We start from the raw sequence: 18,313 nt of genomic DNA, 5'->3' as shown, positions 1-18,313 counted from the left end.
TATTCAAGATCAAGATAGCAGCATTGAGTTAAGTCTCCTAGCTGACGAAGAATAACTCACTGCAGGAGGAGCCTCCTACACCTTTTCTGGATCGGCCGAGCTAACAAACAGCGAAGTGAAGCTGGTGTTGAGTTTGGGATTGCCATCAAATCACAGCTAGTTAGCAAGCTTAACAAATTTTATGAAAACAGGGCGTCTCTTATTGCTGAAGTAGAAGATCACACGGAAATGGCAAGATTGCTTTGATGCTAACATATTGCTTTGATACGAACGATGCTGCCATTCAGAGACTTTTGAATGAAAGCCATACCTTACAGAGGGCCTGTTTAGAAGACAGTACTTCATCGTCTAAGAATTCAGCCTTAAATAACCTCTAGAGAACTGTCGAATACAAATTCAAAGAGGAGACTTGCAAGACTAAACTGAACAATAAAGCAGATGACATTCTGTTCTACGCATTCGGGAATGGCATAAAGAACTAACATGATCATGTTAAGACAACTTACAAGCCAGAGTCACCAGAAACATCTCCAATAATGAGTGCTGATAGCGCCGTACTGCTCATTTACAAAGATTGCCTACTTATTGGGATATCTCTTGCTACTCCTCCAACGATGACTGAAAATGTGAAAGAAAGTATTCTAATCTCAAATGCTAAACAACCTGGAGCAGATGCTGCACATGTAGAAGTATACAATGCCAGAAGCTCGCATGGCAAAGAAACAGACTGAACACTTCCCGTCAAAATGTAGACAGCGAACTATATATACCTCATGAGTAAAAGGATGCATCCATCCTCCACTATACCATCAGAATGTCAGCATACACTTGCTGTCAATAGCCGACAAACGCCTAGACAGAGTTCTGCTGAATCTCCTTGTTGCTTCAGGAAATCATGAGGTACCATATAGATGGTGTTTTGAAAAATGCCGGGAACAGAAATCTTGATAAACTTTTTACGCAGTAAACCATGGAGTCCTTTGGAAAATCATCGCAAACATTGTTTGTCCAGCGAAATTTGTTGTGATGGTTTAGCGATTCCATGATGGCTTACTCTTTAGTGTCGTAGACACCGGCAAGTAAGCTGAACCATTCCTAATCACCAATTAAGTCAAGCAAGGCTTCGTACCGGCCACATCCTCTACAGTATGTTTACTGATGCCTTCCGCAAAATGATAGTAGGAATGTCATCATATACAGGACTGAAGGCAAACTCTTCATTCTGTTGAGACTACAGGCGAGGATGAAATTACAGATGGTGACTCTTTTTGATTTCCTTTTTGAACCATTTCTCATTAGTGTGCGATAGTTTCGGTTTGACCTATCTCGGCAGCATGCTCTCATGTGCAGCCCACATCGATGATTAAACTAACGCCGCGATTGCTAAGTCTCTGGCAGTCTACTCGCAAATCTCTGGGAGAGAAGGAGCATCAGTCTACAAACAAAACGTAAGTTCTACAAAGCCGTTGTCATGCCGACCCTGTTGTGTGCTTACTAAACCTGTTGTATGCTTACTGAACAATGTGAAGACGCCATGCCAAAAAGATGAACCATTCTCACATGGGCTGCCTGATGAAAATTATGAGAATAAAATTTTAGGATATGGTTCCAAACACTAAGGTTCTCACCCGGGCAACCATTCTAAGCATCTGCACTATGAAATCATATTTGAGGTTGGCAGGACACGTCACAATTATGTCAGAAGAACTATTCTCAAAGAAGATCTATTATAATCTGACGATGGTCAGAAGACACTTTTCAAAGATTCCTTGAAGTCATCCTTGAAATATCTCAACATTGACCCTTAGTCCTAGGAAGATCTCGCACAGCATCGCTCCATCTGGCACAGTCTCACACATACTGGAGCTTCAAATACACAAAAGTGTTCACATAAACCAATCCAGTTAGTAATGTCATGGTCATTTTCGAAATATAATGAACAACAACAACAAGAACAAGATTTTGTTTTTAAAATAACGCTGTTGTCGTGCAAATATTTAATTGTCCCGAAATATAATCATAATTGTGTAAGAACGTGTCACTAATTACTATTATGATCCAACTATTTAAAGTGACCGCTCCGGTGATCTAGTTATTATAGCGTCCGCCTCGGATGCGGGAGATCGCGGGTTCGAACTCCGGTAGAGTCATATCAAAGACTTCTAAAAATGAAACTAACAGCTGCCTCGGTAGGCGCTCAGTATTAAGAGGTTAGTGTTAGGACTGGTCGGTCTGGTGTCAGGATAATGTGGCCGGGTGGGACATCATGCTACATGTCTGCAGCATGATGCCCAGTGCTAGACATCGCAGCAAATTGATTGAAAAACTGTTAAAGCTACGTTAAAAATCCTAATGGCACTAAGGAAAATACAGTAATTTGAAGAGGTTACTCACTCGTAATTGTGGTCGATTTCTCCGCCTTTTCATGAAAGACATAATTAAATTGTTTATACACATCCTCGATTTACTCTAATTCTAAATATACGTCATATCTATATGGACACAACACTCTATTTCTCTCATACTGAGTTCTTTGTTGGTTCTGTGGTATTGTAACGATACCCTATTATAGTCGAAATTAAAGACATATCTTCGTCTGTATGCACGTTTCCATTCGATACCAGATTAACTTTATTTTTGGTTACGTTATTTTTTTTATCTTAAAATCGTATGAACTTAAAATACATTAATAACCAGTTATTAAGCCCTTGACCCCATTTACGATTCCATCAGCTCAAGCTAGTTTGACATGCATTATCTAAACAAAAAGGTCAGCGAGTTAGCTTATGCAAGATATAAATTATCGGTAACCTCCTTGCAAGGTTGATAATTAACATGTTGAACTTATTAGTAAGACAATATAGTCAAACTTAAAGACAAATCAATGCTGTTGGCTGAGAATTTAAGATATTCTGTGAATTCTTTAAGAAACTAAAAGCAATAAAGAAGAGATAATGGAAAAAAAATGTTTGAAATGAAAAGTGTTTGCTTCAACAAAAACACAAGGAATGGTCGTCATTTTGTGGCTGAGACTATTTTGTATTGACCTTATGTTGACCCACCTTCCTCATAAGGGGATGTTCAAGAAAGGACAATGTTAAAAAACAAAGTCCTCATTATTGTCGACACATCACAGTTCTCCACCATACTGTTTATTTTTTCACCTTTTGCACACTCGATACTAAAATGAGTAAAAACTATGAAAATATCATGTTCTTATCCATGGCTTCTTTCGATGAAGATGTAGTAAAAGACAATGATTGTAACTCTAGAACTGCAGTAGCTGCAGTTGAAGGCGTAACTCTTGGTTGTTTAGTGATATTTACGTTTACATTGAATCCGTACGCTATTCTAGGTGTCACAATTTTCATTTCAAGGGTACTATCACTCATTTTGATTTGTTAGATGTTGCAGAAGACAAGTGGAAGACAATGTCAAAATTTCATGATTTTCGTCTGGTCTCTGTTACTCTTGCCCAGGACTTTCAGTGTGTGTATTTATTACTTTTCACAAAAATAATGTCATTAGCTTTGATCGTATAGGATAATTCCAACCGACAAAATTTCCATTAACTCCCATACTAAATGATCCATTTTGATTAAACCTCATTCTTTGAGAGCGAAAGATTTATAAAACATTTCTGGGTCATTATCCCAACTAGACTGTAACTAATCAGGTGTTGTCGTGACATTACCTGCTTTATAAACAGCGTATAACAATGTTTTGTGTGAATGTTGGTGGAACTGACTGAGACACGCAAAATACTCAGTTCGAAAAAAAGCTGGCAACATTTTTTCTTGTGAAAAATAATTACATACATATAGAAATATCTGGTTGCAATCGTATCCAACAAGTTTCAGTTTTCAAAATACCGGTGTCCTTGGGCAACTGTAACATTGCCTGACCAGATCAAACGTCGCAAACATTTTGAAATTCTCTGTCGCTTAACAATTCAAATATTTGACTCATAAAGATCTATGATGGCCCATTCAACTGCAAATTTCTCCACATCACAATGATACCTACTAAAAGATGTTACTTAGAATCCTGAGCTTGGCGTAAAAATGCAAGGCCATAATAGTATTCACTTCAGTGTCACGTTTGCATTGGGTATTTGTTTGTTTTTTTTATAAAAAAAAGAGAATTAAGTTCTATCCTTTGCGACATGTCCTAGATTGACAATAAATATGCAAATTAGACAAAGATAATTTATAACTAACCATCTCCAGTGTAAAGTGATGCTGAAACTCGACCCTTGTGCAGCATAAAAGAATGCATTCAGATTTATTCTCGATGTACGAATGTGCATATACGTGGTAGAGGGGCCATAAGTAGCAAAGTTATAGTAGGTCCAACCATTTTTTATTCAATCAGGATGAATGGATGATTGATTTTCCTGAACTCGATTGCCTAATTAATGATAGTTAAAGATAAAGTATAAATAATATAAAGTACAAGAATATCCATTTATATATAGCTCTATTACATATATTATATCTGCCTTTATATCCGACGCACAGCTTACATCATAACTTCATTGCCAGCTTTGCTAGAATTGTTACTACTACTATCACACATAAGCAAAGTAATTACTGATTCCTTCCACTGCTTTTATATTTTCTGTTTACTGCTTCTGTAATTGTAAATAATTCTACAACCATTTATGCAACTACTACTGCACTACTACTGCTGTTATTATTACTGTCACGTTTACTATTACAGAGACTGATTTATTACCACAGCTATTATTACATTACTACTGCTACTACCATATCCACCACCACAACTACTGCGAATGCTACTAGTTCTGCTAATACAAACGGGGGCGGCCTCAGAATAGCTGCCAATGAACCATGCAATCGGCAACACCCCTCCATGATAATTTATCCTCAAATTTGGCGCCCCATTAAACTTGGTGCCCTCGGCAACCGCCAAGATTGTTAATATGGATGGACCGTCTCTGACTATAAGTGTTACTTCTATTTCCACTACTACTACTGCTTCTACTACAACTATTATTTTTTTATTATTATTAGTATTAATCGTAATGCACATTGTTCTATCTTTACCGAGTGAACCGCTATAGCTCAGTTTAAAGAGCGTCGAATTCGTTACATTATTCAAGGATTGCAGGTGGAGTATACCAACCATGGTCAGTCCAGATTGGTTTCCACTGTCTTCTCGGGGAAGGCACTTCGCTCCCATTCTCACGGCATGATATAGCCAATAATGAATTTAAAGTGCCGTTGCAACAAACGAAAACAAATAAAATTCATTCATCAGCTTTTTTTTTACAAGTCAAACAACTAATACAGCATGTAGCTTTTCTCATTTTAATCTTATTCATAAAACGTAACAAATGATAACTCTTAAATGTAAATGATTCTTTTTCTAAAATATTTTAATAACCCTGTCTTGAAATATTTTCTTCCTTCGCAATAAACTCAAAATATCAGATGAACTGTGTCAATACAATTATATGTATAACATGATTCAACTTCACAACATGAAACAGATGAGTAAAATAATATGTTAAAATCCTCTTGCAGATATATATATATATATATATATATATATATATATATATATATATATATATATATATATATATATATATATATATTCAAAATCCTTTAAACTGGTCGAAAAAATGGTAACTGTTCCCATTTTTTTTAAATTATAGTTATATCAATACAATATATATAACGTTTTTCTCTCGTGTGAAACTCTTTATTTAGTTCTTCTCTTGATCAGGTAACTTTGCTATTTCGCGCTCACTTCCACGGCACTTTTGTATGATTAGGGTATCATGTAACAAATTAGAAATTATTTTCATATCCTAGGTTCATACGGCGTTTAACTTATGAAACATGCATACGGAAATATCAATATATTTGGTTTACAATTGATGATGAAAAATTTACATGGTAGTAAAATATAGGAAATATAAGCTCAAAAGGTAATTTTGTAAATGATTCACCACGTAAATATAATGTAGTTTTCATTACTCAACAACCAAGGAACATCTGGCGTATTCATACGAAAGAAAGGATAGCTAGCAGTCAGTTAACGATCTTAACGTCCGTGGTATGTATATAAGACGCTTTGATAAATATGGAATGTTATTATTCTTTGTCTTTAATTTGCGACTCTAGCGAATCTTATTAATACACAAATATTTATAATAAAACCTCAAAATCAAAACCATATATTGAGCAAAGAAAAATATTTCTTTCGATTTGGAGAAGTCTTATTTCAGATTCTTTTCGGCCTACATGTTGTGACTGGTTGCACATTATCGTCAGGAAAATATTGACGTATACATTATGTCTTGCTTTTTGGATTTTCATAAGTACAGATAATTTATCATTCGTTATCATATATAACGTAATTCAGAGAGAGAGAGAGAGAGAGAGAGAGAGAGAGAGAATAGGTTATTATATGGAACGTATGTATTTAATAATAGACAGGGTAATAAGGTTCAGCCTACTTAGTTTGCAGGCCCCGTTAAGAATAAAAACAGTTTTGGTTTCTTACCTTTTCACAGAGAACACTTAGATTGTAACTATATTTTATATCTTAAAAATATTCACATACGTTGTGTGTGGCCACAGTTAAACAAAGTTGCCAGATTACAGTGGCAGGAATGCAAATTGTGCGGCATGTATATGAACCTTTATTATAATAAATCCGTTTCGTCGCCAGAGAATTAACCAAGAGTTTATTTCAGGGTTTTGTCCATTTTTCCATTTAACAATCAAGAACATCGTTTTACAAACAATAGGTCATCGTCACGGCCATAACATGCATAAATGACATCAAATTCCTAAGAGGCATGTTGTTCGGTATGTTGTATCGGGGACAAAGACATTAAACTGTGGGACATGATCAGAGGAGATTGAGAAGTAACGAATAACGAATATTAACACTGTATTAACTGTTTATTCATTTATTTTGGGTTTTTTTATTTTTATTTATGTTTTCTTCTTTTGCTATTTTAGCGGGGGGGGGGGGGGGCGCGTAAATCCTTTTGCAGGTCGATACGCTTTGTCGCTTGATAGCATTGACGCAAAGATTTTATCCAATGGAAGCGGTGAGTGTTGATGTCATACTCCACTGTCTTGGTGTTAACTTTTCATTAGATCTATAGAAATAAATATCAGGAACTGGCAGTGGTGAAGGTCATACAAAAGTCTTCAAATAAGTGTCATGTTCCTTCACATTCAATTACTTTGTATATAGAATCCAATTAAAAATATTACTTCTCTGAAAAACAACACAAAACGTTACAGGACTGTATTTAAGTATGATCCGCTTTCTCTGGCAGATTTAAAGGCTATTGAATGAACTCTTAACAATTAACTTACGATTTGAAACTGATGGACTGATATATTTTATTATAAACCTGAATTACATCCGAGCCTATTTACAATTGCAATTAGGATCATATTCGATTTGCTAAAATTCAACCATTTGCAAAATTACAAATGAAGATTTTGATTGCAAGGGTTCAAAGTCATATGAGACATCCATTTCAAATAGTGTTATGAGGGTAAACAGGTTTAAGTCTCCTTGTTATTGTAATTTACACCTCTCCTGCATAATTTCGTTCAATTTGTTTTTTCGTGGGGTTTCTTTTTTAGGGGGGGGGGTTGGGGGTGGCATCTACTCTATATATTTACCTACCAGATAGGGTTGATACAAAACCCACCTGAATTCAATCTGCAAGTACAAGTTCCATGTTTGAAAACAGCTTATGACGGAAAAAATGCATACTGTATATGAATTCCAAACACGAAAAGCAGAAGGCAAAGTGTATGGTTCAAGGCGATCATTATTACGTACACCCTAAAACTAAAAGTGTTCTGAATTCATTAGTTTCAAAACCTAACTATTTTGATCAACATTTAAGCTTTAGTTTGCACTACGATCTGCAATGTCTGGCTATGTAGATGATTTCGTACATCACCATAGTTAAAGAGGTTGCCTCCCGTGGGCCGAAGTCCCTGTGCCACGACTCATGAATTAACAGTAACTAAAAGCTAGCCTTCATTGATAATCAAACACACAGTAACTCACTTCTGCATATAATACAATCATTATATATATTTGGTTAATAAATTAGTTATTTTTAACTCTACACCCGCTGTAATTCGTTTTAACAGAAATTCTGGATTTTATATCTTGTTAACTGGCCAATCATATTGCTAGAAGTCTTATTCTAACATAATAATAACGTGTATATCATAAGATTACTTGTTCGTAAATCTTCATTTTCAACAACAAAATTCGTTTTATGCTTTATTACATGATACTGAGAAAATATGCAACCTTGTTTGCTTCAAAATTGTACCAATGTCATTTCTGCTTTATGAAGGATATTTATAATAGTAACATTAGGTAAAGTTCAAGGAAGTCATGACCATGTGACATGAAGAATAATCATGTGACATTGTACATCTACTGTTCTTGTTAGAGGGGATATGAAGATTTCTTTGCAAGTTGTATCTGACTCTGATCCGAGTTTCTTCGGACCATTTCCACCCGATTTTTGATATTTAGACATTTGTGTTACTGTGTACGGTCAGAGTCAATTGCGTAGCAAACGTTGGAATTCTCCGCCGTGTTGCAGAAGTCTCATGGGGTAGCCGCTTATCAGGGGGCAGAGCAAACTTAGTGGATGTTACATCGGGTCATACCTGCATGAAATCGATAAAAAAAATTATTCATTGTTTCATCTTCATTATATATTTTCTAAGGCAACAACCACCGACTTTTATGAGGTTTTTTTCCAGTTCTGTCATTACGGTTAACGATTGTAGTACTACATCGAGAAACGATATTTCGAAACGTTACAATATCTTAGAACATTGGATGTTTACAGATTTATCACTTTTATATTTTACCAGCTGTAAAGACGTATTTCATACAAAATATAAAAGTAAGATTTCGTTAGCACATGATTTGCTTGGACTGTTACAACAAGCTTTGTCTGTCTACGCTTAAAGAGGTGTGCAAGTATTATGGTATGCATGCTAGATTTTCAAAGAGGATGTAAAGTATTCCGATTGCATGATATGTGCATGTTGTGGTGGTAATCATGCGACAAGAGACCCGAAAAGAGTATAGAACAGAGCTAGGAGACATTTTAATAATACTTTGTGTTCTACGAGCAACACAAATTAATTTAAATAATTGTAGCGACTTATGTAAATCTTGACATAAGAACTGCAAACAGAATCAATTTAGAAAATTCGTATGATTTATATAAAAGCTTAAAAGGCACAGCATTTTGTCTATTGCGACCTTGTAATCATCCTAGGTGGTCACGTGTTTGTCTTACGGCTGGCATCTTCACCTACTGTCAGCGCATACCTATACGTTACTTGTGGCGGAAACAAGATATAAGTGTACCTTGTTAGGATTTAAAAATCAAATAAAGGCCGGAGAATGTTAAGTGGTGCTTACATTTAAAACTGCCACCTGGCTTGCTTTTCCAGCTACACTCTGGCAACATCTAAGGAGACTTTGGCTTTTTGACCTCTGCCACAACCTTCAACGACATTGCGAATTGTAGTATATTATCGCAAGCTTTGTATTGATTGCGTTTACTTTGTGCATTCCGAAATGAGAACCAGTTCCAAAACCGCCGATAAAGTTGCATTGTTGAAGCAGCATCGCGGATGTCACAGCTTTGCGAATATGCCAGTTCCCGTCGCTAGAACATGACTTCTGCACGGTTTATGGGGCCTACCCAGTCTTGAATCGGCTGTCTGTTTCTTGTCGAATATCGAATGTCAAGCCTTGTATCTGGTCTGAAGTAGCTGTGGCGAGACAGAAATTTCTCCCCGAAAGATTTGTTCCATTGCATCCCTGTCAGGTTTTCAGCTATCTCACCGTCTTGCTCAAGTTAGCGTGTCCTTACAGCGCATGCGCTATCAGCTGTTCACGCCGCTTGCCACGAAAGTTCTTAAAGCGCGTATTTGCCATTGGCGAGTCGCATTTCGTCGCCTCATTCTCTATAGTCTCATTCTTTTGCATTTAGCGCAGACAATCCGAGCAAATCTACAAGGACATAGCAACCCTTTAATAGCATGGTCATTATTGACGCTTCAGCCACACAAAACAAAGTTCTGGGAGCTGCTTTTTGGCACGACACATTTGTTGTTAAATCAATTGATGCGCTGGATGCAATAAAACAGGACGATAATAAATGCTAAAATATGATTAAAGACTCTTTTCAATTTTTATCTGCCGTTTATGGAACAGTTCTTAAAGCTATACTGCGTAAGCGATGGATTGGCACACATACCAGGATGCAAAGAGCATGAAGCATGCCAACGTCAACCTCGACTCTTCACTCGTAAGGCCTTGTACCGCCTCCGGAAGTAATTTGTATATTTGCAGAGCAAAGGGATGCATCCCTCCATCACTGCCGCTGAACTGCTCCACGCCATCGATTAAAAATAAAAAAGGCGCTTGGTTGCATCCCGATCCCGGACATATTATTTCGTGCGTTTGAGCCCTTACATCGGCAGCACTGGTGTGAACAAGAGCTAGACCATCTCTTTTTTAATATTTACTCAAAAAGCGTGCCCGCTAGCAGTGTTCAACCATGAACTTGGACATATTTAGACACTCATCCTCCTCGAGGTTTTACTGTGGGATATCAACCGAAATTCTCTCACAGTATGCAACCATCCCCGACCAAGCGGAGATGGGCCTCGATCGTGACAGCTGCTATTATGACAACGTGATGATCAGTAGTAACAAGTTATGGCCGATAATTTTTCCGTCCGAGAATGCGAATCCCTTTATTACCCGTCTCAGTGGCACAAAAGAAATGCTTTGTTCGGAAAATAAATGCACTCTTCCGCATTACAGCCATTTGCAGAAGAAACGTCCAGACGGTACGCCTGCAGGTGGACCCCGTGGTAATACTCACTGTCAGTGATAATAATATTTATGCCTAAGATTATCTCTGGTGTCTTGATGATTTATTTGATACACGTGCTGCCACCATTCATGGTCTATTAAACTTTCATTTCACGCTCATGATGGACTAGTTATAACTAATGTGTGAGACATTTTTGGACGCTTTTTTATTTAGACCACCGAATTGGCGATCTCTTCTAGTATGCAACCAGATCAGACCTGCATCTTTTAGCAATTTATGTCAATAACGCAGACTTAAATGACCTGATTGTGTTGTCCGATGTCACAAAAGACCTTAAAAACTCGAGCGTGGAAGTTTCTGAGCTCTTCAACAAACCTGCCAATGTAGCAACCGGCAATATTGCGGTCTTTGCCGCCTATGGTACACGGATATATGATGGTGTGTGAGTGGAATTCATCTAAACCTATATTGGTGTTGGTGAGGCCTCGAGTTTCTTAAAGACCTTCAATACAATAATACAGTAGTGATAAACAACTTATCCATCAATTAATCAAAACTGTCCATAATCCCGACGACACTTAGGATACTGCTGGTACAAAACTCGTTCTTACCGGGTACCAGACTCGCCAACCGATATTAGAATCTGGCCGTATGTAATATGGTCCTCTTTTGATCCGGAATCTGGAAACTTGGTTTTCACGTAGCCAGCACTTTTGGTTTAATCGGTCACCACCATAACGTCTACCGCAGCAGCGTGTACTGTGGTCATGTTTTGGTCCTGTACCTGAAAACATTGTTTTCCCATAGCCAGCACTATGGGTTCATCGGTCACCACCATAATGTCAACGTTGCTGAGTTCATGTATAAGATATCACGGTCGTTCGTTTGTGTGTGTGTGTGTGTGTGTGTGTGTGTGTGTGTGTGCGCGCTAGAGACGTATGCAGACCGAATTCATATTCTATATCTTGTGTTGACAGCTATATGATTTTTAATGACGCCTTCAGGAACTACAAAACATTCATGAATTGAACCAGTGTCCTAATTAGATTCTTTTGTGTTATCCTACGGTCAAATATAACCTTGTAGGAAAAATTGAAGCATGCTTGTAAAGAATTTATAATTATAAATGTGTGACACATAAGGATTTGTATATCAATATATACAATGTAATCAGACTTGTGCATTGCGAGTTGTAGCATTTTATTTATTTTCCTCTCTCTTTCTCTCTCTCTCTCTCCTTTATATTTTGTATTTCGTTCATTTTTTTATACCGTTACCAATAAGAATATAAAAAAATGGATCTGTAATAATAAGTTGCATTCTCTTATGTCACTTTTATAAAAAATCTCTCATTTCTTTCGTTTTCCCAAAACATATTCTGAACCTTTGCTCTCTGTCTTATAAATACATGCACGCGCTTACACACCAACACAACATTTCTGTCTCTCTCTCTCTCTCTCTCTCACACACACACACACACACACACACACACATGCATGCACACAGAGAAACACACCCACAAACACGCAAACGCAAGAGTCAATGTAACAAATGTGTGTTCATCTTTGCAGGATACCCAAATCTGACGGCGACAAATAATTATAATAATGTCTCAGCACAGTGCGCGTCTAGCATAAAATGTGATGGGAGATACACTCTACGGATGGATCCATAGCAAAAAGTTTCTCACAGCTGTCAAACACAGTATTCTGATTCAAAGAGGATGGACAACATCTTGTGGAAAAACGACATCGGATGTGTACAATGTCTCTGACAAATGTACATTATCGGACACCAAATATATAAAACCGGACAGACTGTAACTATAATGCATGTCCTTGACCTTTCTATATCATGGTCAGTATTAATGAAAATGGCTTAATCAACAATAGACCTTATAATGTTCAAATGTTTATGTCATGTAAGCCAAATAATAGTCAAACAGAGACAAAAAGAGAAACAGTTGATGTGTTTGAATGGTAAAATATAGTATGACTGAGTACGTTCCAAACGTTGGATATAGGCATTCCTGGAATGGTGGTTGTTCTGAATCGACGCCATAAGATGAACAGTCAAGCAAATGGCATAATTCTAATATCATTTACATTTTTTCCTACTCTATATTGTGTGACTGTATTTGTATACTTACCGTTTGGTTAACAACATCTACTTTCCATTATGTTTATTTACTGAAACAATCTTGAGGATGAATCACTACACATCACTTCAATGTTTATACAAGAGATTAACTAAATTCTGTTTATAATGCATATACTGACTGGTCTAACTTAGTACATAATTGTTTATTAAATTTTAGTTTATGCACAACTTGATGATCTTGAGTTACTGTAGGTACACATTGCCAATGTTGCAATGGGGTTTGAGGGAGGAATTGGTTGTGTGGTTAGATGATGTAATGTCAAATTATAAGGCTTTGTCAGTGGTTAACATTTGGATAGGGGTGTTGTCACGTACCTTGAAACTAAGAGGCAAACAGGGAATTATGCAAGAGACTGTTATTAGCCTCTTAATTGCTGTCTTCATGGGGCTTGTTGGAGGATCACATGGGGGGGGGGTGCATGAGCAGAAGTATTCATATTGTTTGGCATTGGCGGCACAATTCAAAGAGCCAACCAAATTAGATAATCTTACGAATATTGCATGATCATATAGAGTACCATGCTATCAGTCACTTCTCTGGTTTTTCAAAGGTACAGACAAGGAATGTAGAGTTCCACCTCTCTGGTTTTTCAGAAGGTACAGACAATGGATTTAGAGTCTCCGCAACAAACTTTTCTTATGGATTTGTGCTGATTTGTGCTTGATTTGAATTTGGTGGTTTTCCATGTGCATACAGACTTTCTGCTCATCTTCCTGATTTCGCTTCGTAACAGTCGAATCAACCCCATTACTCGCCATGAACGGCCAATTATAACGTGACATTACGGAGAATTGGTCTCTGCCAAACTTAGACAAGAACTTTCTATTCAAGGGATTCATTTCAGCCCGGGATTAACGAAATCTCGTAAATTCCTTTGTTCATGGAATGTAGCAGCAACAGTGTTAATGATATTCAAACAGTTATCGGAATAGATAATTTCGCCCATGCGCAACCGGAAGTGTCTTTAACACATCCTAATATTTCGACAGTGACCCAATTGTCGAAGAAGGTGTTGGCATTGCAGAATACTCTGGCTACGTTATCTGAAATCTTTCGCTCCTTGATTGCCTCCAGGATTAGTAGCACGAGGGAAGCACGGACCAATCCGACACGCTATTTTTATGGCATGCTGAATCATCGCCGCCAGATGTCCCCGTCATGGACAACAATGCAACGCTAGGTTAAGACAACTTCCATCCTTTCAGTGACAGTCGCAATATATTATCTAGAATCCTTTCCATTCATGGAGACAGTGCATTAGAATCTTATCCAACAAATTAAAAAAAGTGCACAACTCTCACCTTATGGAGAGGGAATTACAGTAAAGGTCCCGGACCTACCGAATTTAACAACTAACGACTGGGAACAGGGACGTCATTTCAACTTTTTTCGGGGGGGGGGGGCATTTGCCACCCCCACCCCACCCCCAATGACGTCCCTGACTGGGAGTAATCAAATTGTCCATTCTGGTAAAACGTGCTCTCTCTCTGCATGTTCCATGGAACATACAGGTGCAGTTGCAAACACTACATCGATTTTTTCAACCACTTTAAAACTCCACAGCACTATCCTTTTTATCACTGTACCAGTTTGATATTTTCATTTCATACCTTTTTGCAAAACACTATGCGGAATCTACCATATATACATATGTGTCGGCTATTGGCTTTTTACAGAAACTGAACAATCTCCCTGATCCAATCAATTACTTTCTTATTCAAAAACTTATGCAAATACTTCATAAACATTTGCCGCAGACTACCATTGATAAATGTATTCTACAAAAAACTCGTTCTAGTCTAGTCTTGATTCACTCGCAATGCCGTCCGTGTGGCTCTATTTAAGTCCATATTTCTCCTTGCACTTCATGCATTCTTGCGGTTAGGGGAAATGACAGACAACCTGGTTGCGGAAACCCAACTTTAGTTTTCTCGGGTTCAGATCGGTGTCGTTGGTTTAGTTGTCGAGTTTACACAGTACAAACACTCCAAGGGTACCCATTTTGCCTAAGTGTCATGCCCCAAAAAGTACAAGACCAGTCCATGCGCTGCGTCACTATTTACAACTACCTGGGAGAGGGAAATACAAACATTTTTGGATAGTGTGTGCACAGATCGGCGTTCTTGTGGTGCACAGACTGATACAGCCGTCCACATCAGAGCCTGCTGGCACGCATGACTATGATGAGCACAACTTTTCTGGTCATTCGTTTCGTATTGGAGCAGCCACAACTGCAACTACAGTTGGTATGGAGGACCATCTAATTAAGACTTTAGAACGACGGTCTTTGTCATGTTATACGCGCTACATCAGAGTTCACCCTAACCGACTCCTTTCTGCATAGGAATAGTTGTGTACATACATTTGGTATCCTGTGCTTTGGACACCATTCCTTCCAAATGGTTTTTCACATTCTAAACTGCCATCCTCTTGGGGGCTCTCATTTGATATATTTAATATCAAATTCAATTTGGCATTTGTCCCCAATAGGATACTCATAAGCTATACTAATAACGTAAAGATCGTGCCCGTTAGATACATTTATTTTACAGTTTTAAATAGGAAAAATATAAGAATATATTCTTCATGTTGGGATCAGCCTAGCTTTATTCCTCGAATCTGGGATCAACCCGGAATACACTCTTATGCGTGGATCAGCCTAGCATATATTTATTTAAGATGGGATCAGCCCAGAATACATTAGTATTTTGGGATCAGAAAAGCACATAATCTACTTAAGTTGGGATCAGCCCACAATACACTTAAATGCTGGGATCAGCCTAGCACAGGTTTTACTTGAGCTGGGACGAGTCTAGCACAGTCTACGGAAGCTGGGATCAGTCCAGATTGCACTTTAATGCTGGGATCAGCCTAACACCAATTATCCTTGAGCTGGAATCAGCCCAGAATACACAATAATGCTGGGATCAGCCTAGCATTAGATTTACTTGAAGATGGGGTCAGCCCAGAATATCCTCGAATGCTGTAACCAGCCTAGCACAGATATTACTTGAGCTGGGATCAGCCCAGAATATACTGTAATGCTTGGATCAGCCTAGCAACGATTGGGAATCAGTCTTTTTATTGAGCTGTGACTTGAATGCTGGGATCAGCCTAGCACAGATTTTACTCGAGCTGGGATCAGCCTAGCACAGTCTACGAAAGCTGGGATCAGCCCAGATTACGCTTTAATGCTTAGCACCAATTATCCTTGAGCCAGCCCAGATTACGCTTTAATGCTTAGCACCAATTATCCTTGAGCTGGGATCAGCCCAGAACACACAATAATGCTGGGATCAGCCTAGCACAGATTTACTTGGAGATGGGATCAGCCCAGAATATACTCGAGTGCTGGAAAATGCCTAGCACTAATTCGACTTGAGGTGGGATCAGCCCATATTACACTGTAATGCTTGGATCAGCCTAGCACCAGTTGGGAATCTGTCCTTTACAATGAGCTGGGATCAGCCCAGCACCAAATCTACTTGAGCTGGGATCAGCCCAGAATACACTGTAATGCTGGGATCAGCTTAGCACTGATTGGGAATCAGTCCTTTACATTCAGATTCTAGCCCATGAGTAGCCCTCACAGAGAGAGCCAAATATTTTTTAAATATTTAAATTAAGTACTGATGCTATTTTTTATGTGTTGATGTTGTAGAACATGGGTAACAATGAATAGTGGCATGTTTGAGAGAAAGAGAGTGAGTGAGAGAGAGAGTGAGAGAGAGAGTGAGAGAGACAAATGCATATAGTCATGTATTCTATATCTCTTACAATCCATGTATTAAATCATATCTCGCACAATTCAGTATTGTTTTGTTGTGCATAGAGTATAGATATAAAATTTAATAATACCCATCAAAGCTGAACCCTCGTGTAGATTGTACGACAACAAACATAATATTGTTTTCTATTCGAAACAACTGCTATCGACTCGTACCTAGTAAACGAAATCGCAAAAGTCTGTTATTTCTTGTATGCATCCAATATAACTGATTAAGATGTTTCTCTACCATTTGACTTTAGTTCTAGCATTTTGTATTCCTTTAATTTTTGTGTTTCTGTATTTGTCCATTTCCTTGACTTTTGTTTTTACACCGTACTTGGACACGTAGAAGTGTAATTTCCTTGAAAAATAAAACTGATTATATTTGTAACTAATATTTCAAGCACATATTGAAAGTAACACAATATTTTGTCTGTGTTGTAAGAAACATCTTTCTGACGCAAAATTGTTGACTCGCTTCAAAGCATAGCGCGTTACGGTTTGTTGCTCTGCCTTGATTGGCCGTAATACTCATATATTGTGTAAGTTACAAGCTATTTCTAGGATATTTCTATCTCATTTGTGTTGAATTATAAACACAACCTCTTGCATATGAATCTTTCAATCTCACTTTTGTTGAATTATGAACATGACTTAGCAGATGAATCGTTCAATCTCATTTGTGTTAAATTATAAACATTACGTCTAGCATATGAACCTTTTCTATCTCATATGTGTTCAATTATGAACACCACTTCTGGCATATGAACCTTTCAATCTCATTTTTGTTCAGTAATAAACACGGTCTCTTGCAGATAAATATTTCAATTTTATTTCTGTTCAATTATAAACACGGCCTCTAGTATATGAACGTTTCAATCTCATTGTGTTGAATTTTAAACACGACGTCTGGTATATAAACCTTTCAATCTCATTTGTGTTGAATTATGAACACGGCCTCTACCATATGAATCTTTCAATCTCATTTCTGTTCAATTATGAACACGGCCTCTAGCAGATGAATCTCTCAACCTCACACGACCTTTAGCATATGAACCTTTCAATCTCATTTATGTTGAATTAATGGTACCTCTAGCATATTATATATTCTACCTCATTTGTGTTAAACTATAAGCACAACTTTGAGCATATTAAATTTTCAATTTCTTTTGCTTTGAATTAATTATAAGAATGACCTCTAGCATATCAACATTTCAGTCTAATTTGTGTTGGATTATAAACACAACCTCTGGCATAAGAATATACGAGCTTTAATTGTTAGTTGTTAAAATCCAGTTATTATTTAGTATTAGTTTCATTTTCGTCTATCATAAAATATTGTTCATTCTGTTATGTATACCTATATTTTTATACTCCTGGCTCATGATTTTATCTATAATTTTTGTCATTTTTATTCATGGATTTAAACTGTAGCGATTGTCTCTAGCTCGATTTCGTACTTGCATATGTCCTATTTTTATGTATT

At 37.5% G+C, this 18,313-nt stretch overlaps 1 long non-coding RNA gene across 1 annotated transcript; it reads left to right on the top strand.

The window, feature by feature from the left end:
* Positions 1-6,015: 6,015 nt before the first annotated feature.
* On the top strand, positions 6,016-17,761 carry LOC149798994 (uncharacterized). Its single transcript, XR_016421046.1, has 2 exons — positions 6,016-6,087; positions 12,469-17,761. It is a non-coding gene; the product is annotated as an uncharacterized LOC149798994 (long non-coding RNA).
* The last annotated feature ends 552 nt before the right edge of the window (positions 17,762-18,313 follow it).

The sequence above is a fragment of the Sinohyriopsis cumingii genome, chromosome 5 (assembly GCF_028554795.1).
Source record: "Sinohyriopsis cumingii isolate HCF-2022 chromosome 5, ASM2855479v2, whole genome shotgun sequence".
Taxonomy (NCBI): domain Eukaryota; kingdom Metazoa; phylum Mollusca; class Bivalvia; order Unionida; family Unionidae; genus Sinohyriopsis; species Sinohyriopsis cumingii.
The sequence above is the reverse complement of the archived record's forward strand: the minus strand, read 5'-3'. Positions and strand labels throughout refer to the sequence as shown.